Below are 26,100 nucleotides of genomic sequence, written 5' to 3'. Positions count from 1 at the left end.
CATTGAGAAACAGAGAGGGTCTCCTAAGAGAGGGAGACAGTTAACAGGTTCCAAAACCCTGGACCACTTCACAAAAACCCCGTGGGTGGAAACACCCCTTCTAGGACTGGAGACGGGAGTACAGGCCGGCCTAGACATGTGATCTGGGCATTGTTACAGGGTGACGTGTAAAATCGGGAGCACAGATGAAATCACCAAGGGAGTAACTACAGAGGGGCAGGCACAGCACGGATGGGACGGAGAGGAGGGCGCAGGACCTTTTGCAGACCACACTTAGAGGGTAGGGTCTCCTCCTTAAGCCTGCCGGGCTGCAGGGCATTAACACACTTCCGCCTGCAGCTATGAGACAGGGAGAGAAGAACCAAGCTTTGGTTTAGGGACCACTTTTGATTATGTATTGATTTCCTGTGGGTGCTGTCAACAGGAATGTACTTGCTCAGTCCTGAGGTTACAGGCAGGGCTGTGTCCCCCTCTGAGGCTAGCTCTGGGGGAGATTCTATGCTGTGTTCTCTCAGCTGACTGCGAGCAATCCTTCAGTTTGGGCTGTATTACTCCAACCTTGGTCCCTGGTTACACCGCCTCCTCTTCTTCCATGTCTTCTATAAGTTCCTGTCTTTCCCTCGTAAGGGCATCTGTCACTGGATTTTGAGGCAACCTGGACACCACTGTAACCGATTCCAAACCGGGGAGAGAGCAGGGTTTAGAGGCGGTAACAGGGCACTCCACCTGCAGCAATCTCATTGGGGTTTCTTCTGTTCGATATCAAGCCTAACCAAAGAGCTCTCTTGTCTGAATACCCATGCCTAACTCGTTTACACTAACCCAGTGCCATAAAGGACAGCACTGTCCCTCACCTGACAGGGAGAGACGATGTGGCAAAACACAAGGCAGAACAAAACCCAGGACCTTTCCCTACAACACAGTAACCCTGCAATAATGAGCGCCAAATCTCTATCTGGCTTCAAAAGACAGGTTAAAAAAAACTATCAAGATGACAATAAAAAAGACAAAGAATCTCTGCAGAAAGGAACATGCCATCCAAATTATTCTTAGAGCTACATTCTACTGTGAAAAATCAAAGAATGTAAAGTCGCCTACTAATCATGTTGAAATGATATTTCGGGTGTACTGGACTAAATAAAATTTATTACAAAAATTAGTTTCACTTTATTTCTTCTATTTTCTTAATATGACACTGGAAAATCTTAAATTACAATGTGGCTCACGCTGTATTTCTACTGAAATAGCTGTTTTGGGCTTGGAATGTAGCTCAGTCGGTAGGGTGCTCGCTTAGCATGCACAAGGCTCAGAGTCTGATCCCCAGCACAACGTAAGCATGGTTTATAATACCAGTTTATAATACTTAGGAGAAAGAGAAGGATCAGGAATTCAAGTCAGCCTGGGATATATGCAACCAGAGAGCAGAGAACGGAGAGGGGTAGTCTTAGTAAATACTTATTCATGGGAGCACTTAGTAAATACTTATTCAATACTAAAGTTATTCATTGCACACTGTACCAAGTGCTAACACCTTCAGCATGAGAAAAAAAACAAACCCTGCCACCACAGAGCTCACATCACCTACCGCCCATTTCTGTGTGTGATCATGCATAAAAATAATGACGACTGCAACCTTCTGAGGTACAAATGACAAGGTTTGATTTAGGAATCATCAAGCATAAATCTGTAATTCCAGACTAAAGACAATTTGTCTTCTGATATATGATTCTCACGCAGAAACTGTATTTTTGTTTCAGAGACAGGGTCTCACTATGTAGCTCTGGCTGGTCTAGAACTCAGAGTCTTACCTACCTCTGCCTCCTGCTAACGCTATCTGTTTCCCAATAGCCTCCCCTGGCTTTTGGTCCTCTTTGTCTAACTAGTTTGCTCTCCGTGACTCAGCTTGAGAAGTTTAAGTGGCAACATGCTAGCACTCACAGTACAGGAGCCGTTTCCCCTCTGAGGGTCTCTAGAGTGGGGCGGAATAAAATGTTAGGGTACATACTCTTAAGAAGACAACTCCAGCTTTGTGGGTTAAAGATACAGTTCTCAGGTTTCTTTGGGGCTTAAATAACAAAGAGAATTCTGGACAAAGCTGTGCTTCAAAATCCAATGCACAAAGTTTTCTTTTAAGTTACAACAGCTAACTAGTTCTCTCCTATTGAGACCTTCACACAGCAAAACCTTTCCAAATAGGACTTCTAAAACCAATCAACAGGGCTGGAGAGATGGCTCAGCAGTTAAGAACATTGGCTGCTCTTCTAAGGGATCTGGGTTTGATTCCCAGGACCCACATGGCAACTCATAGGCATCTGTGGTCTCTGTGGCCTCTCAAGAGCGCCAGGTATGCACATGGTATATAGACATATATGTAGCCAAAACAAACATACTCATCAAACGAAATGTTTAAAAATTTAAAAAAATCAAATCAACAATGAGTAACTATCTTGTAAATTACTTTTAAAATGCTACCTGGGAATGACAGTGAGTTTGTAATCCAAGCACTTGGGAGGTGAGAGGGTCAGGAAAGAGTTCAAGGTCATCCCCAGCTGCACTATAGATTCCTTTGAGACTAGCCTGGGCTATACAAGCCTGTGACTCAAAAATCCAGGAAACAAAATAAAATACTAGATAACATCAAGAGAACAAGACCAGTTTTAAGGTGGTAGAATAGCTTCCAAATTAATGTTAAAAATAAAAAACCACTGGGCTGGAGAGAGAGCTCAGAGCTAGAGTCGAGTGTTTAACTGTTTTACAGACGGCCTGGGTTCAGTTTCCAACACAAACATAAAGCTGGTTTCAGGGGATCTGGCTCTCTTCTGACTGCTTCAGCTCTGCACTCAAATGGTGCACATACATGTACTCAGGCACACACACACACACACATACATAAAATAAGTATTAAAAAGTATTCAGGATCTGGAGAGAGAGCTCAGTTAACACTGGCTGCTCTTCCAGAGGACCTGGGTTTGATTTCCTACACCCACATAGTAACTAATAAACACGAAAGACTCCAGGTCCACGGGACTCTGGCGCCCTCTTCTGGCCTCCACAGGAACTGCATGCAGGTCCAAACACTCACATAAAACTACAACACAGTAATTCTTCAGCTACTACTAATAACAATGAAAGCAATTTGGTAATCTCCCTCCCCCAGGCAGGGTCTCCCTGTGGAGCCCTGGCTGTCCTGGAACTGGCTCTGTAGAGCAGGCTGGCCTGGAATGCAGAGAGATCCAGAGTTCTGGGATTAAAGGCGTGCGCCACCACTGTCCAGCCCAGTAATATTTTTTTTTTTATATTTAAAAGTGTTTTTTTCCACTCTTTTATGCTAAGTATCACCTATGACAACTACAGAGAAACAACAAAATATCCAAGTTTTAAGCTCCTAAGATTATTGCAATGCCTTTCTTGGTTGAAGTCTACCACCATTTGAAATACAAATGTGTTAGACAATATTTTCCTTCACTCTTTGGCTGCATAGGTATGCTTACTCACAAGCTGTTTCAACATTACACATCTTCTGTCAGTTAACAAAGAATTAGAAGTGACTTAAAAAACAAGAGAGAAAAACTATTCTTAGTTGTAGTGGGGAAATCTGTCTAGGTGTGGAAAATTCAGTTATTCTCCATAGGTAATTGCTGTGTGGTGTTTTACTCTTTTGGCTCTTTAGGCTCTTTGGGGGGGGGTCCACCACCCAGCTCCCAAATAAATCACACACGGAGTCTTTTGTTACTTATAGAAGTGTCCGGCCACAGCTTGGCTTGTTTCTTAATTATCCCATCTCGCTTCAGCCTCCGGGCCTTCCTTTATCTCTCTCTATCCTGTATACCTTTCCTTTCCGTCTCACTGTGTGTGGCTGGGTTGACTGAACCCCTCATTTCTCCTCCTCCCTGTTCTATCTTGCTCCTCCTCTCCCTCTCTCATTTCTCCTTCTCTTTATCCTCTCTGCCTGCCAGCCCCACCTATTCCTCTCCCCTGCCTGGCTATTGGCCATTCATCCCTTTATTAGACCATCAGGTGTTTTAGACAGGAAAAGTAACACAGCTTCACAGAGTTAAACAAATGCAACATAAACAAAAGCAACACATCTTTACATCATTAAACCAACGTTCCACAGCATAAACAAATGTAACACACCTTAAAATAATATTCTACCACAGGCAACCTAACTAACACTTGCTAAACAGGAGTCAGGCAAAAGGCTTCAGCCAGTGTGTTCCCTACACGAGCACAGGTCCTGCTTTGTTCTGAAGAACCAGCTGGACAAACAGAATGCAATCAAACAGTAACTTAGAAATCAACTTCACTTTGGCTGTTAGCCCAGGATGCTCAAGGTTTTAAGCGAAACCTCAACAATGAAAATCAATAGCAGAGCACACACTTCGTAAGCACAGGCCTGTATTGACAATGTCACCTACAGCACCCGGGAGGACAAGCAACACTCTCTAAAACTCTCTCTCTTTCCCGAGTAGAGAAGATACAAATGGATGCATGACTCTGATGTAAAAGCACCCAAGTTTATCACCACCTTACCCTCCCCCTGTGCCAAGCTCTTGACTAGGGATGTCTTCAAGTTATCACAAATACTTTGCCTTCTTAGAAACTTCAGGAAACTGTATGTCTCAGTCTTGAGTACCTTGTCGATGGTAACTGTTGATACTGGCGTTGTTTGCCACGGGGTCTAGCTACATTGCTCAGGGTAGCTTCTCACAACTTTCCCACCAGAGAGGACCTGTGTACCAAGTGGTGAGAGCTGACCAGAAACCAAAGCATCTCTGTGCTATTAGCTGAGAGTTTAGGAAAAACCAGGGCTTTCCATGCAAATATACAAGATCCTTTCCACATACAGGAGAGAAGAAAGAAGACAGAGGGGGTGGGGGGTGGGGCCCTCGCCTCCAGACTAGCCTCACACACAAAGGTCTGACTAAAATTATACATACACACAAATATCCCATCAAAGAGCAATGGTAACTCCCGGCTGAGCAAGGAGCACAGGACTTTAAACCTGAGGAGCATGGACCTGACTTACTCAGTCCATGGTTAGCATGGTCTACACGGCAAGTTCCAGGCCAACCAGGCTACACAGTGAAACCTGTCTCGGTAAGAGCGACGACTCCCACATACATTATTACACCAACGAGGGCACAAACACCAAACACCGTTTTGCCTGCCTGTGTTCAAACACGGCCAGTCCACTTACTTCCTACCCGGTGCTTCAGTGTCTTTACAACACTTCAGTAGGAAATAACGTAGTACCCTCGTTTTGCCAGATTAAAAAAAAAAAGTACCAGGAATTCAACAAATTTCCACAAATGTTCCAAGATGGATTCCAACGCTTGCCGGACAACAGCCCAACGAACAGCTCTTTATATTAATCCTGATAACCAGCTGAGGCATTTCCAAGACGAGACATTTCAGGAAGCTATTTTAGTGAGGGACAGGCTGTGTTTTCAACTTCCAAAATAATACTGCAACTTAAAAAAAAAAAAAAACACAAAATTAACCTTGCTGGGGGGTTCTGGAACCCTGAGATGATATTCTTTTTTCTTTCTCAGAAAGACACCTTGCAATGGCATTAAAATTCTTGTCCGTGGTCACAGGAAATTTAACCTTATAAGCACTGTATACATACAGTATTTTTTTTTTTTTAAAGAGCACTAAAAGGGGAAGGGGCCGTTTTTTGTTTTTGCACCAAGACTTCCCCCAACAAACCCTTTCCCAAGAAACTGCATGTACCGAGCAAAGCACATTTGAAAAGAGCAGGTCATCGTCATTCTCTAAATATTTACATTTGAATTCGATACAGACAGCTCCATGTTACAGAAGCTTTAAAAAAAGAAGCAGGCGAACACAGAAACGACTTCAATTGCAAACAGAAGCGGTAGGATGTGCACCGAGACCGGTTAACAGCAAAACCGGAAGGAAAGGGGAGAGAGGGGGGAAAAAAAAAAAAGACAAGTGTATACCGTCAGACTGCATACAATGAACAGGGTCAACGAAGCCAGGTGGTTAGAACAAGGGACAAACAAACAAGGCAGCCAGGTCCATGCACGCTCGCACGCAGGCAGGCAGGCGGGCCAGAGAGTGAGGGAAGACCCAAATATTTTGTAAGCACCGGCCAAAAATAATAATATAATAACAATAATAACAACAATAATAATAATCTACCTCCTTCTAATAATAATAATAATAATAATAATAATAATAATAATGATAATCTACCTCCTTCCCGGCCAGCCCCTGGTCTGGAGGGCGAGCAGCACTTACAGGCCGCCCTGGCTAACGCTACCCAGCAGCAGCAGCAGAGCCGCCCCGGCCGCGCATTTCCACCTCCCGGGGGGCGGGCGAGCAAAATCAAAATTAAATCAAATTAAACCTTTCTCTCTCTCTCTCGTACCCACCCTCTTTCACCCCGCTGCCCGGCCCCGTCTCGGGATTAACGAACCCCAAACTACTTCTTTTCCCATTAATGGAAACGGGCAGAGGCAGGGAGCGAACCCCGACCGTAGTGGGGGGAGAAATTATATATATATATATATATATATATATATATATATATATAATATATATATATATATACTGCAAATTTCAAAGTCGCGGCCTGACTCTCGAGTCCCGGAAGACCCCGCTCGCTTCACCACCCCACCACCCCGGGGCCGCACGCGTGCGGGGCAGGCTGGGCTCCACCACCGCTCGCCCGCTCGCTCGCCCGCCCGCCCCGCCAGGAGGCGAGCTCCGGCCCGCCGCCCTCCCGGGACCCCGAGTCGGCGCCGAGGCCCGGAAAGCGTCCCGTTAGGGCCGATTTCACCCGTCAGGAATGCGCTCGCCCCCGCCGCCCTCGGCTCGCACCGCCCCCCGCCCGCCCGCTCGCTCGCTCGCTCGCCGGAACGCTCGCCCAGTCACAACACCGCGGGGACGGCCGCGCAGCGCTCCCCGGCTCCGGTCACCCCCAGCCTGAGCGGCCAGAGCCTCCGATCCCCGCCCGGAGGGGAGACGCCCGGGCCCCGCGGCTCCGGCTCCCGTTGCCGCGGCGCTCGCCCTACCTCAGCTCGTCAGGGCGGAGGGCGAGCAGGCCCATCCCGCGGAGGCAGAAGCGGGAGGGAGGGAGGAGGGCGACGGCCGGGCAAGGACGGGCCCTCAGCCCCGCGGCGGAACCTTCTCAGCTCGTGCGAGCGCTACCGCTGCGAGCGTGGCTGCCGGACGTCAGGGCGAGCGGGGCGAGCGGGGCGAGCGGACCTTTCCCGGTCTCCTCTCCGTGACTCCAGCCGGACCGCGGCAGCCGGGGACCAGCGCTGCAACTGCCATTCTCCCCCGCCCCGCCTCCCGCTCCGGCCCCGCCCTGCCTGGCCCCGCCCCGCGCCGCGATCGCTGCGCCTTGACGTCACGACCCCGCCCCGCCCCGCCCTCCTTGCCAGGCCAGCCCCGGCTGCCTCCGGACGCGCCGGTTCCTAGGCTCGCCCTCGTTCTCCTCGGCGCTGCCCGCTGCGGCTCGCACGGAGACCCCCCCCTTCCCGGACGGTGGGGACCCCCCCTCCCCGGCGACGCCCTTCTTTGTGGGCGCCCCACCCTCGAGGGCCGGGTGGGCGCGGCAGGAGCCGGGCTGGGGGACCCCCCATGGGGCGATTGAGGGTCGGCTTGCACCCCTTTGTGTCTCCCGGCTCCAAGACGCGTTTCAGCCCTTCTGGATCTCTGATAAATTAAATTATTATTATTATTATTATTATTATTATTATTTTAATCCAGCCGGTGTGTTCCACTCTCCATCTTTTCATCCAGTCAGATCCCCCCTCCCCCCTGGATTTTTTTTTTTTCACTCTGGATTTTGCTATAGATTCTTTATAAACAGATCCCATCCTCTCCTGGTTTATTTGAGGGTTTAGAGCATCATCTCCTTACTATACCGAGGAATGGGTGTGGCGGGTGCCAAAATGTCCATCCACCATCTGTTGCCGAATCTAAAAATACATCGCTTTCGGTCCCTATTTCGGCGTGTCTAAATTAGAAACTAACCAAGGAGCCCCATCTTTCCAAACCCCACTTGACATCTTTGGTAACCCAGTAAAAAATAATAATAAAAATAAAAAAAAATTCCCAGTTAGAAACAGGCTGGGCGCTGGTGGCTCACGCTTTTAATCCCAGCGCTCGGGAGGCAGAGGCAGGAGGATCTCTGTGAGTTCGAGACCAGTCTGGTATACAGAGCGAGTGCCAGGACAGCCAGGGCTACACAGGGAAACCCTGTCTCGAAAGAAAAAAACAAAAGAAAAAACAGGCTAGGCAGTTTGGGGTCAGTATCTTTGACTACACATCTAAAAGGAAGTGATTTTGGATATGATTTTCATTACTGGACGTTGAGAGCCATTACGCGTTCACCTTTAAATGCTACCTGAAGACTGCATGCAATATGCAGTGATCTACGGGGCACTCTAAGCCTGCTAATCACCCACGAATGGCTCTCCAGGATAGGTGGAGCAATGGCTGGGAAGGGGTTTTGAGCTGTGCAAGACAACAATGGCCTTGCACTCTGTATAGTCTTCATAGTTCCCAGAGATGCAGTTTCTTTCTTTCTAGAAATTGGAAGGATGTCCTATTCCTCACTAGGCCAGTATGCGTCTATGAAGAAAGATAAATGTGTTGGACATCTCCACTATGGAGGCACCTTGTGCTGAACAGTTTTATGTCAGCTTGACACAAGCTAGTCGTTTGAGAGGTAGGATTCCCAACTAGGAAAATGCCTCCATAAGCTCAGGGCTGTAGACAACCCTGTAGGGCATTTTATTAATTAGTGATTGATGGAAGAGGGCCCAGCCCATGGTGGATGGCGCCACCCCTAGGCTGGTGACTGGGTTCTGTAGGAAAGCAGGTTGACCAAGCCTTGAGGAGCAAAGCCAGTAAGCAGCACCCCTCATGGCCTCCGCATCAGCTCCCGTCTCCAGGTTCCTGCCCTGTTTGAGTTCCTGTCCTGACTTCTTTTGATGACGAAACAGTGATATGGGAATGTAAACCCTTTCCTCCCCAGCTTGCTTTTTAGTCATGGTGTTTCATCGCAGCGATAGAAACCCTAACTGAGACATGCCTGTAGCTCAAGTCTGTCTGAGATGGGGCAAGGGTTTATCCAAAACAAATAAAACTTACTTCTCTCATTCAGCCAGGCCCATGCCAGAAACCTAGGATTCTTCCCAGACCCTCTTCCTGCAGCCACTTGTCACGGAGCCCTACCTACAGCGTCCTCTAAACACCTCTCTGATCTCTCTGCTGTATACTATTTGCCTTTAGGGCAATCCCTCCAAGATTGGCTCTCTGCCACAAATGGAACTTGGAAAAATTCAGATGCCTAGGCTGCACCCCAGTGGAGGGTATTCTGGGTAGCTATGTGTTTTTTTAAACTCCAGATGATACAATGTGCATTTGAAATTGGAAGCCGCTGCTACAACCTCACCATTTCTCCTTGGGTTAATATTAGCGAAGAATATTCTTGGTCCCAGGTATATTCTTGCTGCACTGTCCCTAATTTCCCCCTTTGTAATTCACTCAACGTTGGCTCAAGAAGTATTTTGGTGTGTGCTAAATTTGCCTCCTGAATACAGCAATGAAGCATATAGCCAACGTGTTTGTTCTAACGGAACTTACATGGGAGGGCAGGGCGTGATGGAAAATGAGAAGCAGAAAGGAATGAATTTCCCAGAGTCTGGAACGTGACAGCTTTTTCTTGCCAGGGCCTCCTACCTGCGGGTCCCCAAGCATCCTCCACGTCCTTCCCTTCCTGAGCCTTGCAGAACCCGGCTCTGCAGACAGCAGACAGCATTGGTTTGCAGACAGCATTGCAACGGTCTGAATGAGAACGCTCCCCATCGGGTCACATGTTAGAATACTTGGTCCCCAGTTGGAGGAACTGCTTGGGAAGGATTAAGAGTCAGGGCCTTGTTGGAGGAGGTCCATCATGGGCCTGGCTTTGAGGTTTCAAAAGCCTCCCACCGTCTCCAGTAGGTTCCCCAGAGACTCCAAAGGTCAGCTGTAACTGCCACCGTGCCCTACTCTACGCCTCTGAAAGCGTAAGCCCAACTGCTTTAAATCACCAAGAGAACCTGGGAGACAAATTAATGTCTCCTTTTGTAAATTGCCTTGGTCATAGTGCTTTGTCCTCATGGCAATAGGGACATAATTAAGACACAAGGTAACAGAATAAGAAGTATCAAGCCCAGTATTTGATTTTGTTCTCTCAGACTGAGGCCAACTCTTCTGCTCTTGGAGCCGGGTTCTGCAAGGCAGGAAGGGAAGGGCGTGGAGGACGCTTGGGGACCCGCAGGTAGGAGGTCCTGGCAAGAAAAAGCTGTCACGTTCCAGGTAGCTAGAGGCTGAAGCAGAGAGAGTAAGAGGAAGGGGTTATGATGGGAGAGACAGGAACTCTGGAGCCAGATTATTGACTGCCTTTAGGGATGTGTGATACGGGGATGCTAGTGATTCGTATGTTACCAGTAGATTTTATAAAAAGCAGACAGCATCTGTTTGGATTTGAAACCCATCTCTGGCTATTCTGTGGATCAGACTCTGGCCATCAACACTGGAAGCAAGAAGACTAGTCTAGAGGCTGTCGAAGGGATCCAATAAAGAAACCATAGTTCTAACCCGGCTGAGACTGTGGGAACAGAAATGGATGCTTTGCATATTTGTCTTGGGGTATAATTGGCAGGGCCTGCTCGGAATGCAATAAAAGTGGCGAACCAGAGAAGGAAGGTTGGGATTAAGTAATAGCTACTCTTTACCGGGTACATCCTACATGACAAGCCCTGCTCTGTTTTATTAGCACTGACCCATTTAATTATCACAAGGCCCCAAAGATAGGTGTTGACACTAACAACAAATTAACAAATGAGAGTCTGAGGCTGGAGATTAAGTAATTCCATCAGCTGCATAGCTGAGATTTAGACCATCAGGCTGTGTAGTCCCAGAGTCACCCCCCTTCAGCCACACGCCTATCCCAAGCCCCTCCACCAGAATGACAATCTCGGTGACATTTTCCTCAGCTAGTTATTCCTTGCCGTACCACAAATCCTTTCTCCTGTCCCCCGTCTTGTTTCCCTTCTGGGTCCCTCCTACCCTCATTTTCTTTGTAGGGCACCACTTAAATTTGTAAATGTTACTCAGCAGCCCCCTCTCCTCTGCCTAGGCCCATCTACCAGTCTTCACTGGTCCTGACAGTGTAAATCAAGCCTATCTGGTTACACGGCAACCCTGTGCTTATCTCCGACTTTCCGCACAAAGCACTAACTACATTATTACTTTTAGGGCTTTCCCACAAAATGTTGGTGTCAGGCACCGGGGAAAGAAGAGGTAAGCAAAGAAGCTTAGCTGTGAACACAAGACACACCCAGAGAGACACCGAAGTCTCGTCCCTGCCCTCAAGCCATTATAAACTTGGCAGAGAAATGACGCACAGGAGATCACTCTAGCCAGGCGTGGGAGCCCATACCTTTAATCCCAGTACTCTAGAGGCCAAGGCAGGTGGATCTCAGTGAGTTTGAGCCCAGCCTGGTCTACGGAGAGAGGCCGGGTCTCTAGCAAAAAAGGAAACAAAGAAAATCATTCTAACCTGGTGCGGTGGCAAACTGTAATCCCTGCACTAGGATTGTGTATTTGAGGCCAGCCTAGGTTATGTAGCAAGTTCAAGCCCAGCCTGGGCTGTATAACAAGACCCTATCTCAAAAACAGTAATGAGTTCATTTAAAGGGCGGCTTTAATACAAGGGTCAGAAGTATGATAGAAAGAACATTGTAGAAGCATTAATTCTATCTGAGGTCACTAGAGGCCAAGAAGCTTTGTTTTAGCTGAGGATGACCTTGAACTTCTGAGTCTACCTCCTTGGTGTGTGATCATAGGCATGTACTCTCTAGTCTTCTGCTAGGGATTGAACTCAGGACCTTTTCCATCTCAAGTAAGCATTTTACCAAATGAGCCACACCCTCAACCTTAAGAAGCTTGCTCTTAGGGTTGTTTGCTGGGACAGGGGTGTGGGTAAGGCAATCAGGAAAGGCAGGCAACTCAAGCTTGATTCTCCATTGGCATTAACAGGGCAGGAAAGAGGTTGTCGTGGGCCTTTGCTTTCCAGAAAAACATGGGGGACTCTCTGTTGGCACAACTGATCACTGCCATGAGCCTGCTCATGCTTGTATATGTTTCTCCCTAGCTGCTTTCCAGACTGGCTCAGCTGTCTTCCCATCAGGGTCTAGAAGTTCCTTCATACACAGATTCCCTCCTTGTTCTTAGCTGTGAAGTAGCAGAATTTCTTCCTGTCTAGCTGTGGGACCCTGGGAAAGTTGGGAAATTTCTGTGAGCCACAGTGCCAAGACCAGTGTCAGCGTGTGAAGGTTGCGGCCTAAATGACTGGAAAGGTGCCATGGATACTGGCAGTGGCCCAGGTAGTGCATCCCAGTGGCTCTGTTTAATGTGCCCAGCTCTGAAACACCTACCCTACCAGGTCGTTCTCAGGACTAAATGGGTAAAGGATCAAGGCTTGGAATATAGTACACCACCAGTAAATGTTAGCTACAGTTACCAGGTCAAAAGAAACTCACTAATATGCCATCAGTAAATGTTAGCTACAGTTACCAGGTGGAGGCAAACTCACTAGGACAGGAATATTCCAAATGGGATTTTTAAAAAATAGGATCTCCTTGTCTCTGCTTGGACTGTTCTCTTGTCAGGATCATACAGGGAACCTAGCAAGGACAAGCCTTCTCTCTTCCAAATGGAGAACAGGTCCCTTGAACGAAAAGTCCTTCAGGTGGCTGAAAGCTGAACAGCCCAGATTTCCCCCTCACCTGTCCCTCAAGTCATCCCTTCATCACAGGGCTTTTTTTGTAAGGCTGTTTCTTGCTGGAGTGGTAGTGGGAGCACTCCTGGTGCTCTTTCTTGTTGGGCTGGTGGTGGGAGCACTCCTGGTGCTCTTTCTTGCTGGGATGGTCATGGGAGCACCCTTGGTGCTCTTTCTTGCTGGGGTGTCAGCGGGAGCTCCACGAAGGGCTATTTAAACAACCTTTAGGGTGGCATTTCTCAAAGTAAAGGCTAGGGTTAGCATCACCTGGTGGGAGGATGCTTATCAAAATGCATCCCTGGATCGGTCTCAAAATAACAGAGTCATTATTGATGATGGGGCTGGAGTCCTGGGATCTAGAATTTAACAAGCTCCGTGGGTAATTCATCCCACTTGTCTGGGAACCACAGCCTAAGAGCTTTGTCACAGCAATGCCCAAATTCAGGAAGTCGTCTTACAATCGATTTGCCATTGGGCCTTTCACGGAGTGCCAGGGACCCACGACTTGCAGTCTCATCTGTGGCTCCTATACCCCTTGTTCTGCCATCTCACATTATCCTGGTGGAGACTAGATCTTCAGCGCGCTGTTCTCAGTTTCTTAATCACCTTTTCTGTTTGTAGGCGAGCCCACCCTGTGTTGGTAACCTGGGCAAGAAAACTCTCAGAGCAGCCTTGAAGTAGAGGAGGCTAGACCCACCCTATGCTGGATGGGATGATTCTGGCTCATTAGGTTCATAGCAGCATTGTTGTGGGAATAGCATGCCTGGGGGGTGATGAACAGTTAACGAGAGTGACCTTGTGTCCCGGTTTGCTCAGGACAGCCATGGCTTATGCCTGTAGCAGAGGCTTGCTTTTCAACAATATGTTCTGTCATTCTCACAGAGTCCTGCATTGAACCACAGGAAAACCTCACAATGATCCTGGCATGGAGCGTCACTTCAGGCTGACAGTCCCAATGCCTTAGCCCTATCACCGCCCTCTCCAGCTCCCAATCTCCTGCCATGGCTCCTTCCTCTCAGATGCCCTTAGTGAATCCACTTTGCGTAGGGAGTGGTGGTTTGTTTGTTTGTTTGTTTGTTTTACGTTGGTATATGACTTTATGCCCACATGAAACATTTGTAAGAAATGGTGATGGGATTTGCTGCTATAGTTTCACCTCTCTGACAATGTCTGAGAAATATTTTTCTTTGCTTTTAACACCTGTCATGGTCGTTTCCCTTGTCTATAATTATTTGTTTTCCTCCTGTGAGTCCCTAGTTGTGGAACTAACAATATGTCCCTTGGCTCAGAGAAAGCCTAGATCCATGCGCTCAGTCTCCTTCGAGCCTGTGTATAAGATGTGACAGCAGTCTTTTTGAACTTAACACACTTTCACAGCAAGTCCTCTGTCCCTATTTCTTCCCCAATTTCAGATGATTTGGGCTGTGTCATTTGCATCTGTAATTCACCTTCTATTGGTTTTTCTTTTTTTCTTTTTCTTTTTTGAAACAAGAGGGATATCTCATTATGTGTGTGTGTACAGAGCGACAAACCAGGACTGACGGTTAATTATATAACCAAACAGGGTTATATTCAAATGCATAGAAAGCATAATGACACCACTTACAAAACATAATCTTAACAAACGAATAGCCCTCCCTCCGGTGCCGGGCTTTAGCTTTAGTATTAGACTACAGTCCTATCTAGAGAGTGGAAATATTCCCAACAAAAGCAAACAAGCAGGGATTAGGCTGGCTTTCAGGCTGGAACATTTTTAGATCTGACCCAGAACCCTGATACAAAATACTGTGATAAGGGCACTCCGTACTGGGATTGCACAGCTTTCAGTGTTCATGGTGCAATGCTGTGCTGTCAGAACAAAAAGAGAGGAAAGGGCATGGGTGGAGAATTCTGACGAGAGAACGCAGCCCACACAATAACAACCACCTGTGAACAGGTGCCTTTGTCAGATGACCCATCGAAGCCTGGGAGACTATTCTTCCCACGGCCTCCCCTCCTTCCCCCATAATGCTGTGGGGGCTGTGGGACTGGTACCCTGTGCTGAGAAGCCAATGGGAAACTGAAGAAGTTCGGAGTGGTGGGTGGCGCACGCCTTTAATTCCAGCACTTGGGAGGCAGAGGCAGGTGGATCTACATGAGCTTAAGGCCAACCTGGCCTGCATAGGAGTTCTAGGCCAGCTTGGTCTACAAAGGAGTTCCAAGTCAACCAGGGCTATGTAGTGAGACTTGTCTCAAGACAACAAAGACCCATGTGCAGTTAGATTCTTATCAGGGGGCGGGTGACTTCACATTGTGATCCCTTAAGCCCGGTCCTTCATCTTCACAGGGTCTCTGATGTTTAGGTGAAGTAATAAACACAAACTCTGAGCATTTAAGCATCATGCCTGGAACTTAGGAATAGCTGAGAGACTGTTGCTGTTAGCAACAGTGTTATTTTAAAACGAGTCGTTATTAGACCCAGTGGCTTCTCATTTGAAGACAGTGTGTCATAGAATGTTTTTGTAGAAGAAAGGAAACTTTATTCCTCCCAGTAATATATTTTCAGAGTGCTATCTCTTTGCTTTCTAATTTCCTTTCAAATCCTGTTTGATATTTTTGAGAGGATCTCCACGCCAAAACAGTAGGAAAATAAAAGGTATTTGAGGAAGGAGAAAGCAGTAGTCGGAGGCTACTAAGCACAGAACAGCCGAGGCTAGAGCTGGACGGACTAGGTTTCACGATATCCATCCCCCTGCCCCAATCCATTCTGTTTAGTTAGAACTGTCGTTTTAGCTGTGTATAAGCTAGCCAGAAAACTCACTTGCAATTACCAAAAACAATTCTGTTTCTAATAATGGTTCCAATTTTTAAAATCCCATCTACTTTTGCCAGGGGAATCCCATTAAAAATGTGTTATAGGAAGGCAAATTTAAATAGTTATTTCCTAGTAAATGTGGTCAGAAGTCTAAAGGGCTAATTGGAAACCTAAGGGATATAAAAAAGATAGCAAGAGGTGGCATGTAAGACCTTGAATACCTTGGCTGATAGATATTTGGAGCTAGAGGTCCAGGTGGGGGAATTTAGCACCCTTTGTTAAGTTGTCAAAATTCATATCTGGGAATTTTCGAAGAACACCACAAGTTTGAAGCAAAATTGACTGTGCCAACCCAGCATTCCTATCGGCAATCAAAGAAAATATGATTCTCAGATGGTTGGACAGCTCAGCCAGGGAAAGTAGTAACTGAAGTCTCCGGCTAGAGCTCTGAAGTCAATTTCACATTGTTTCTAGGACTTTAATATCCTGTGATAAAAAGCAACACTTTATACAATGTACCCCAAGGACAGGAAGGGAGCTTGAACGACATCGCAATGTTTCCCCGGCTTTGCTCAGTAAAAATCCTCCCCGCAGGAGTTGCAAATGTGATATAGATGTTGCCAGTCAGAGGAGGGTGCCCCACCCAGATCTTGTGTCTTGTTGGTTCCACAAATTACAGGACCTCCTTGAATTACCTCTCCTGTGTTCGGTGTTGAATAAAGAGGAGTGATTCCGTAGCAAGCATCTTGGGATCCAGAACCTCTGCTAGTGCCATCTATTTTCACACGTGTGGCTTTAGATGGCTGAAGTGGATGACTGGTCACAGAGACGTGTCTCTTTGGTCTCCGCCTGAACTATCCACTGGCCATAGACCCAGCAGGAAAACAAGTGTGGAATCTTTGTTTTCATCTGATGTGAACAATGGGTTCTCTCCAGAGTAACGTTTTGAAGACTCCGGTAATCCGGAGAAGGGTGCAAGAGTCCTTCCATACCCCCTTGATCCCTACCTACCCCAACCTAACAGTGAGTTATTGTTTCCTAGTTAGGAGTCTGGGTTTTACACAAAGAAGAATTTGCGACCTATGAAGCCTAAATCTGTATCTATGAATTTTCGGGAAGGGAGTTTTAAAGCAAGTGAACAGAACCTTATAAGAAGACATTTTGCCAAAAGATGATGGGGAATTAGTTCAAACGGTTCACCTTTAATAGAAAATCCTAGTGGTGAATGTGCTTGCACTAAAGTCAGAGAACTTACAAAGCTGAAAGCTCTTAGCCGAGCTCATCGCTGAGATCCTCCAAAGACATGAGCAAATATAAATGATTCTGGATCTTTCTGTTTGGAGCCTGCTAATTTGGCCCTGTGTTAGAGCTTGCCTGTCCCATGGTCTTGGGTCCTGGCCAGACTGTGTCATCTCTTGTTCATTTTCTTTCAGTAACTGACCTCGGGACAAGATGGTTCAACTTTGTCAGCATCCAGGAATTTGGTTCTAGTTAACTGGTCCCTGACAGCAGCAAACTTTTCCTCTAAACCTTCCTCTTGAGTTACAAACCCATTCATACCGAGTCCTTACGTTCAGCCTGTGTTGACCGGATCTCATTCCGTGATACGGATCCCACATTGCAGATCCCATAAAGTAGATCTCATCCCATAGTGTAGAGAACACATGTAACCCAACTCAATTATATGACAGAGTTTTCTAATCACTTCTACTAACCCCAATATTTTGGAAAATCTCTCTGGACATGCATGGATGGAGTAATATATATCCATGTAAATACGTATCCACGCCTTGTACGCATATAGAGATCTGAATAGCTCATGATTTTAATAGTCTTAAAACAATTTATTTATTTCTTCCTTCCTTTCCTCTCTCCTTCATTTCTAACTCGATTAACTGGAAAGATCAGGCTACAAGAGAAAATAAACCAGACACAGTCCATGTTGGAACATTCACATAATTGATAATGAAAACTTGAGATGGGCGCTTGGCCTGCTGCTAATCTCTATACTGCAAACCTGTGCATTATACCAGCCCAGAGCCCTTAAAGCAACCATAATTTTATGACTTGTTCAGTTTATCTCCACCCTTGATCTACTTCTAGCCCAGACTCCATTGCCCTACCGTTTACATCCTGCCCTCTTGTTCCTTTTTCTCGCTACTCTGTTAGTCATGACAATTACCATCTCGTTGCCTTTTCTGTTCTTGCTCCCAAGCTTCAGGAAAACGATGATTTAATTCTCCTTCAGTGTATGCCACCACCACTGCACCACAGATCAGCAGCCCCGTTATTCATTTCTTGTCGTTTCCAGAACACAGCCCCAACCACACCTATTCGGAGTGCCTCCCACACATCTGGGCCTTTAAAACCCCCACTCTATACAACAGATTCTAGTTGGGAGCCAATAATATTCCATGCACCGCGCTAGGCAGTAGGCATCACAAAAGAGAACAGAGCGTATCCAAGCCTTGCCTTGCTATCTAGATTTCTGTTACTCTAACAAAATGGCAGAAATAATCAACTCATAAAGAGAAGAGGCTTAGCTTGGCTGACAGTTCTGGAAGTTCTCCAAAACTTGATCGACTGGTCTTCTTGCTTTGGACCTGCAGCAAGGTGGTGTGTCCTGGAAGGGGCACGGGGTAGAGCTTCAGAGCTTACTTTATGGCCAAGAAGGAAACAGAAAGAGGTTCGAAGGGGCCAAAGTCCTACTACCTCTTTTGGAGGTGTGCCCCCAGTGATCTCAGCACTCCCACCAAGCCCCACATCTCAAAGATTCTACCAGATTCCAACAGAACCATCTTGGAGCCAAGCCTTTAACACCGGACCTCGGGGACCTTTATCCAAATCACAGCACTGCTCTCATGGATCTTAACAGTCTAGTGAGGGAAACGGGGGTAGCCCTGACTTGAACTTCTGATTGGTCGAGGTGATTTAGTGATGGAGAAGCATCCATCACCTTATCAGCCCTCTCGCCATGCTGCATCCCCTCCGCCTCCCCTCAGGAGACCCCGTCTTGCCTCCCGGTCTCAGAAGAGCTGGCCTTATTTTCTTCTCCTCGGTCCTCGAATTCATCCCCTCCTCCCTGTTCTTACTCCTTATGGTTCTCAGTATTTATTATTCTGAAATAACTGGTACTTTATTTTTACTCTCAAAACGGTCTGCACTGCACACAAAACCGCACCCTCTTCCATCAAAGAAATCGGGAGGACATTTGCGGCATCTTCAAGTTTCGTTCTGGCAGTTTCTTTGAGGACTGCTTCAGACTATTATCCTTTTGAAATGTGTGTCCAACCCCAAACGATCAGGATGGGAGCCAGCAGATTGATATCCTTGGATCTGGATTACACATTCCTCTGAATGGTTTCTCAGAAATTGTGTCAGCTGTGCTTCTCTTTTAAGTGATTTTATTTGGATTGTCTTCTAGGTACTTTCTACGGGGCTGGAAAAGTCCCACACGTCTGGGTTTACTTTCTGTTACTCATCTCAGCCTAGTTACAGAATGTAAAGAAACATTGCTTTAGTCCTGTGACCTATCAATACTGGGCCAGTGAGGAAGTTTTAGGATCTGGGAATCTTTATAAAATACACCCTCCCTCTGCCCCCCCCCCAGATCTCACTCTATTATGGTCATAACCTGGGGGACCTGGGCAAGTTGGACCCAGTGGAACTAGTGTCCTTTTTTTTTTTTTTTTTTTCAAATGCAAGAACACTACACACACTGAGCCATCTCTCCAGCTGCTTGGGAATTTTTGGTGTGGGAGCAGCCACAAGTGGATAGGGGGGTATTGCTGGGGCTGAGAGAGCCCTGGAGACTAACTAAAGCAAACTTGTCAGAGGCAGATGGACAGTGAAGGACAGGGATAGTGGATTTTAGTTACTTCAATGAGTATCTGCATGTAAAGGATCCACTCCAGTGCTCTCGGGTCAGGGGGTGGGAAAGAGCTTAGACATACAGGTATTAGCATTTCAAGATGGCAGGCAGGGCTATGCCAGTCTTAGATCATAGAGGGTCTTTGAGTCTCTGGGAGTAAGTCCCAACCACTTAAAAATGGTTTTCTATGGGCCAGGGAGGGGGTCATAGATGACACAGAGACAGGACAAAGGCTTCCAACTCTGATCTAGGGAGGCATGCATGGGGGTCTCTGTTAATCTCAGTTTGGGATGGAAGGCAGAAAGTTTGGCTACGTCGTGATGATTTCAGAAATCTTCCTCAAGGCAGAAGGCCAGCCTAATTCAAGATCCCTCCAGAGCTGCCCCAGATACTGTCTTATAATGGCCACAGGAGACAGGAAGAACAGTTTATAGGTACCTAAGTGTCTGTCTGTCCAGAACAGCTGGCACTAAGCAAAAAACCGGAGCAAAGGTTGGAGGTGACTTACTGAAGTAACTGGTCAAAGCTCAGATACACACTTAAATGTGTGTACACACACACTCACACGTGCACTCGTACACACACACACACAGATACACACAGACACCCCTGGCTAGTGAGGCCATGACACACAATCGAGGCATTAGCAAGGTAGCCACTGTACTGTTCAGGAACCAGGCATAACTAGATCTAAGGGGGTCACTAGAGTTAAGGGGTCACCAGAGTTAAGGGGTCACCAGAGTTAAGGTTTACATCAAGGAGCAAAGACTTCCTGCTTACAAAGTCATATTTTATCAGAGCAAGTGACTAGATGAAATCCAAAAGAAACAAGAAAAGATCGAAAGAAAAAGTAGAAAGTCCTCTTTGGTGCCAAGAACACTGTTTTCGTAGCTACAAAAGGCCCAACTTGGCAGCCATTCCTAAGAAAAAGGGCCCGAGATTTGGTGGATCATAAGCTCAGAAATGGCTGAGCCGTGACACAGTATCAAAGAAACGGGCCATGGTGTCCAGATAAGCCCAGCCATTCTCCCACAGAACCCAGCAGTTCTCAGGCTTTTATTTAGACAGATTTTTAAAGACAGTCTCAAAGCAGGCACAGGCCAGTAATCTTAGCACTCCCAGCTCAGCTGGGAGGATTGTGAATATAAGGCTACCCACCCTCTGCTATATAGTGAGTCCCAGGCTAGCCTTGGCTAGAGAATGAGACGCTGTCCCTCCAAAACAAGATAGGAACCAGATAGACCTTCCAGTGGGTGAAAGCCCTTGCTGTCCAAGCATGAGAACGTGCCTGAGTTCGGATTCCCCAGGGCACACATAAGACTGTAACCCCAGGGGGGCAGAGAGAGGATGGTCACTGTGGCCTAGGTGCAGGCTCAGTAAGATACCCTGTCTCAAAGGAGGAAGACCAAAAGTGAAAGAGCAGGTCACCGGATGTCCTTCTCTGGCCTCTGCGTGTGTATTCAGACACATATACACCATAGTCTCTACCCCCACCCACACACGGGGGCTGGGGGCGTGAATCTTGAGAAAGAGAAATAGGTCATAGAAAAGTCTGGAAACTATGTCACCAGATATGTGGTCAAAGAACTGGTTGGCTTAGCCGAGAGAGAAAAGACCAGGGCAGAAAGGAACTATCTTGCTACACAAAGGACCAGTGATGAAAGTGGATGATTTATAGTTATCCTGAAGGCAAACTGAGAGCTAGACTTGAGCTCAATGAAAAGCTGGCATTTCAAAGAATCAGACCTGTGTGACAACACAATATCCTCACACCCACGAGCCCGTCACTGCTGAACACATCCAAGAGTTTAGAGGGGCATTGTAAGGGATCGTGATTTGTGTGGGACTTGTGGGGGGCGTTGGGGACGTAGAATAGGAGAGGCAGGGACTGTTTCTGTCTAAACAGTATCAGTTTCTATTCCTTCCACCCTCCATCCCTGGTCTCTCCAACTTCTCTGCCATTTGAACCTTTCTCCTTCCAAAGATTTGTTTGTTTGCTTCTTTGTGATGGGATCTCACTGGTCTGGAACTCTCTATGTAGAGCAGGCTGACCTCAAAAATCATAGAGCTCTGCCCCTCTCTGCCTCCCGAGCACTGGGATTGAAGGCGGGAGTCTTCGTGCCTGGCCTTTTCTATTCTTAAGGGGATAATCACCATTTGATCCTTTTGTTTTTGCTCATAATAGACTGCTAATGTTTCTGTCTGTTCAGCATCTTGGTATTTAGAGATAGGATCGTGGGCCATGGAGAGGGTTCAGTAGCTAAAGGTGCTTGCTACCAAGCCTGCCAATCTGAGTTCAATACCTAGAACACACAAGATGGAAGGAGAGAGCTGACACTCCCAAGCTGTCCTTTGACTTCCACAAGAGTGCCACGGTGCACACACACACACACACACACACACACACACACACACACACACACACACACACCCATACAATAAACGAATGCAAAATAATTATAAAAAAATAACGGTAACAAGCAGGACCTCGATTCCTTTGGAGAAATCGCCATCACCCTTTCTGCCTTTTGGTCCTTAGATTAAACTTATCACACAGAGGAATGATCACGTATCGCTTGCCTGGCTTACTAGTGTTTCACACATTGATCATCTCAGAGGCAGTCAAGTAACCCAAACTGACCAGTAGGAATTAGCTCCAAGATCTGCAGTGTAACGATTAGAGAAAGTGGGGACCGTGTATTTGTAAGCCGTCGTAGCTAGAAGCCAGTGTGTTGAAAGAGTCTGAAAGAAAATGAGGTCAACCCAAGAAAGTGAACTCAGGGAACGGAGGAAGAGATTATGACGCAGGCCGCCAATAAACCTCTCCCTTTGATTGAGATCTCGGTCTCTTGAAGCCAACTTGTGCTTTCAGTTTCAAAATGTCTCAACTCCCAGCTTCTCAGTCTATTGGAATTTGACCCTACACACCTCTCTGGCATATTTTCTTTCCACAACCCTGTCACTTGCTGTAGAGCTTTCTTTCACAATGCTCTGTCCACAGTGGGTCCATGTTTCTACTCTCGGGATTTGGATCCCGGTAGTAAGCTATACTTAACTAATAAAGGATGGTGCCTTCCTTGGTGTCCCCTGTATTCTGGGACAATATGGGACACTGGATGCTGAGAAGGTGACTCTGGCCCATTTGAAGGAGAGAGCTACAGTTCTAAAGTCGATGCTAGCACTGAACTCATTATGTAGCCCAGGCTAGTCCTCAAACTTGCTGGTCTCAAAGTTACAGCAATCCTCCTGCCTCAGCCTCCCATATTGGGGTTACAAGCATTGCTGCTGAGTCTGACTTTTGTCTTACTATTTCTGTGAATAGGAAAAGAAAACTGAATACTAGATGGGAAATATACACGTCTAATAAACATATTAAAAGTTCAACCTTGGTCATGTGTAGCTGTGTACACCTATAGTCCCAGCACTCTGGAGACAAAGGCAGGAGGACAGAAACAAACAAACAACAAAACAGCTCAAGGCAATTGCTTACACAGCTGTGTAACTAGGTTAAGCCTGCCTGACTTTCTGAGGTAGCCGTAAAATACATAGTTCTTCTTTTGTTCTTCCTTTTTTTAGATACTCGCCAATGCCTAGGCCGGCTTTCCTGGAACTCTGGGCTTAAGTACTCTTATCTCTGAAGCTACTTCCTTGTTTGTTTTGAGACAAGTTCTCATTACACAGCCCTACATAGGCTAACCTGCTATGTAGACCTGGCTAGTACAGAACACAGAGATCTGCCTGCCTCTGCCTCCCAAGCGCTGGGATTAGAAGTGAACAACACCAGGTCACCTGGCCCAGCTACCTGCCTTCTGTTGTGCAGGCAGAATTCCCACACAAATCTCAAAAAGGCAAGGCCTTCTCTCTCTCTGCTCACTCTTCTTCCTCCAGGCAATGGCTGAAATTAACAGTTTGCCTGCCCTGCAGTTTTCCTTTTTTAAAAAATTATAATAAAATTGTCCTTGAGTTTATTTGCTTGTTCAGATTCCATCTTTCATTCCAGAAAATTAGGCTGTGTTGGCCACAGGTGCAAACTAATGGATGCTTCCAGAAAGGCTTAGCAGCAAGAGCCTTTAGGATTTTAAATCTTGAGATCCAGTAATGGCTCTTCTTGGAGCCCATCATGCCAGCACAACCATCAAAACAGACAATTAACGCACACAGATAAGTAGTATTGCTTTAGCAGGGGTACTTGAAAGCCTATTGGAAAAGCCATTTGGAAGCCGTTGTCTTCTAAGTAAGGTATGGCGTATTCCTACCAGGAAGGCCACGGAAAAACACACCAACAAGGGAAAATGTGTACATTATATTAAAAGCAGGATACAAGACTCCTTATGCAATGAGATCACAATTCCATAAATACATGGAAAAAAGAAAAAGAAAACCAGAAGTATGTTAAAGCTGTAGGTACTTGTGTTTAAAGAAATTATACATGTTGTCTCCTACCTTTTATTCTTCTGCCATTTCTCCAGTTTTTCTACGGTTCCTGAACTGTGTGGTCTAAGAAGAATCCTGCCCAAAACAACACACAAGCAGAATGCCTCCAGGCTTCGGGGCCTGGCTTGATGGTCAAGGGAGCAAGTGTGAGAACCTAGGCTTGGTCTCTGGCACCCTGCTTAGAAGCTCGGTGTGGCCTTCTGAGCTACTTATTCCAGCACTGAGGAGTTACAGACAGGGGACCGAGGACCGCCTGGTGGCCAGTCAAGTCAAACTGGTGACATTTAATGAGAGACCTTACTAGTCTCCGTAACAAACAAACAAATGAGACGTGGGGGCCTAGAAAGATGGCTCAGTAGTTAAACAGAAGATAGGAATTTGGTTCCCAGGACCCACACTGAGCCACTCATAACCATTTGTAACTCAGGCTCCAGAGACCTCTAGCCTTTGTGGATACCAGCCTAACATGTTTTTGTGCACGCGAGCGCGCGCGCGCGCGCGCGCACACACACACACACACACACACACACACACACACACACACACACACACTTTGGGGTGGGGGGGGGCAGCGTCTTCTCCTCTCCCTTTCCTTGCCTCAGCTGGTAGACTCTCCTTGGAGTAGTTCCTGGTGGCGGAAGCAAATTACAGGGAACCCTAGAAGAGCAGGGGTCTCTGTCTAGGCTGGCCACTGTAAGATTTGCGGAGCTTTTAGACACCTCAGCTTGCCCTCTGCCTTCCGTGGCCCCGCCTCTGAGCCTCTGTGTTTACTCAGTCTAAGGTGAGACTGGCCTTCAACCTATTTTGAAACTCCCTCTGTGGTCTTGATGGCTTCCCCAAGTCCCACTGGCTTCCGACCCCAGCCTTGCTGGCCAGCATCCATTCGGCACTTTCCTGTCTTATTTCCAAGCAGGAAATCATCCCGAGCTGGCCAGAGGCTCCAGGGACTGTCTCATCAGTCCTTTGGCATTGGCTTTGTTGTTTTTCAGAGGTGTTTACTTTCACATTGACAGCTGTCTGCATTGGGGGTTTGCCTTTCTGTGTAGGCACCAAGATAAGTGAATGAGCAGAGATGCCCACACAGTTCAACAAGCTGAGGCGACCCACACACACCCCCAGCACGACAGTAGACTAGCCTGACTGAAGCAATTTTCTTGGTTTGGAGAAGGACTACTCAACTTGTGTTCAGTGTAAGAACACACAGGAACACGTAGACAATGCTGCTAATGCGTTATCACATAGCTCCATTTTACACAGTAACAATAAGAGTTACCAATTTTTAGCCCTTCGCTAAGAACCAGGTACCTATTCTTGATGTTTCATTTGTATTTTTTTTATTAAGTTGCAAGCGTGTGTGTGTGTGTGTGTGTGTGTGTGTGTGTGGTGTGTGTCTGTAGAGGTCAAAGGACAACCTTTGGGAGTTAACTCTCTCCTTCTACCCTGTGGGTTTGGGAGATTGAATGCAGGCCATCAGACTCGGAAGCAATCTCCCTTGAGCCACCTTGACAGCTGTCATGTGTGTTTTCTTATTTAATCTAAATAACCAGGTCAGGTAGATGAATAAGGAATCAGGAAATCAAGGCATCAAGTCTCCAAAACATTTGCTAGCTGATCAATGACAGCTAAAAGATATTTATGTTCCCTTTAGTTATCTAAAAATATTTATTTTTACTGTTTTCAGTTACATGTATGTGTCTGTGTATAGGTACATCCATGAGACTGCAGGTGCTCAAAGAGACCATAGGAGCTAGAATTACAGGAGCTGGAGTTACAAGTGGTTGTGAGCTGCCCGACATGGTTTTGTTAGACCCCCGGAAAACTCAGGTATCCGGGGTCCCAGGCCACAACTGTGGTCACCCCAATCACCAGGCAGAGTCGAAAGCTTGATGCAAACTGCACGAGGCTTTATTGTAATTTAATGAGCTAACCCCATGTTAGCTCGGGTCTTTCACCCACCCGCCATGGCGGACAGCTAGAAAAGACGGCTCCAATGGGCTCCCAAAAGATCTTATAGGGCAGCGTAAGGGGAGTGTCTAGGGGAACGCACAGGCTCAGGATTGGTGTGCCTCCAGGCCTGGAGGGCTTGCCCTGTGTTGATTGGTCAACTGATTGTTATGGCCCATAGGCCCTCCCAGGGTGGTTGCTATGCTTTGTGCGTCATTGCTGTGCGCTTGTCCGTAAAGCACACCCAGG

General features: G+C 46.9%; 1 protein-coding gene across 5 annotated transcripts in view; it reads right to left on the bottom strand.

The window, feature by feature from the left end:
* Positions 1 to 26,100, bottom strand: part of Rnf19a (ring finger protein 19A, RBR E3 ubiquitin protein ligase) — a 99,848-nt gene that overhangs the window by 31,215 nt on the left and 42,533 nt on the right. The window contains exon 1 of one of the 5 annotated variants that reach the window (XM_027431495.2): positions 7,237 to 7,308. The exons of 1 other annotated variant lie outside the window; for it this stretch is intronic. The gene's annotated coding sequence lies outside the window, so the exon portion shown is untranslated. Of the gene's footprint in view, positions 1 to 5,288; positions 6,055 to 6,222; positions 6,504 to 7,043; positions 7,182 to 7,236; positions 7,309 to 26,100 lie in introns of those variants that run through there. 3 more of the 5 variants (XM_027431493.2, XM_027431494.2, XM_027431496.2) reach the window with 3 other exon arrangements.

Source organism: Cricetulus griseus, chromosome 10, assembly GCF_003668045.3.
Source record: "Cricetulus griseus strain 17A/GY chromosome 10, alternate assembly CriGri-PICRH-1.0, whole genome shotgun sequence".
NCBI classification, from domain to species: Eukaryota; Metazoa; Chordata; class Mammalia; order Rodentia; family Cricetidae; genus Cricetulus; species Cricetulus griseus.
Note: the sequence above shows the minus strand (reverse complement) of the source record. Positions and strands in the feature narration are given on the sequence as shown.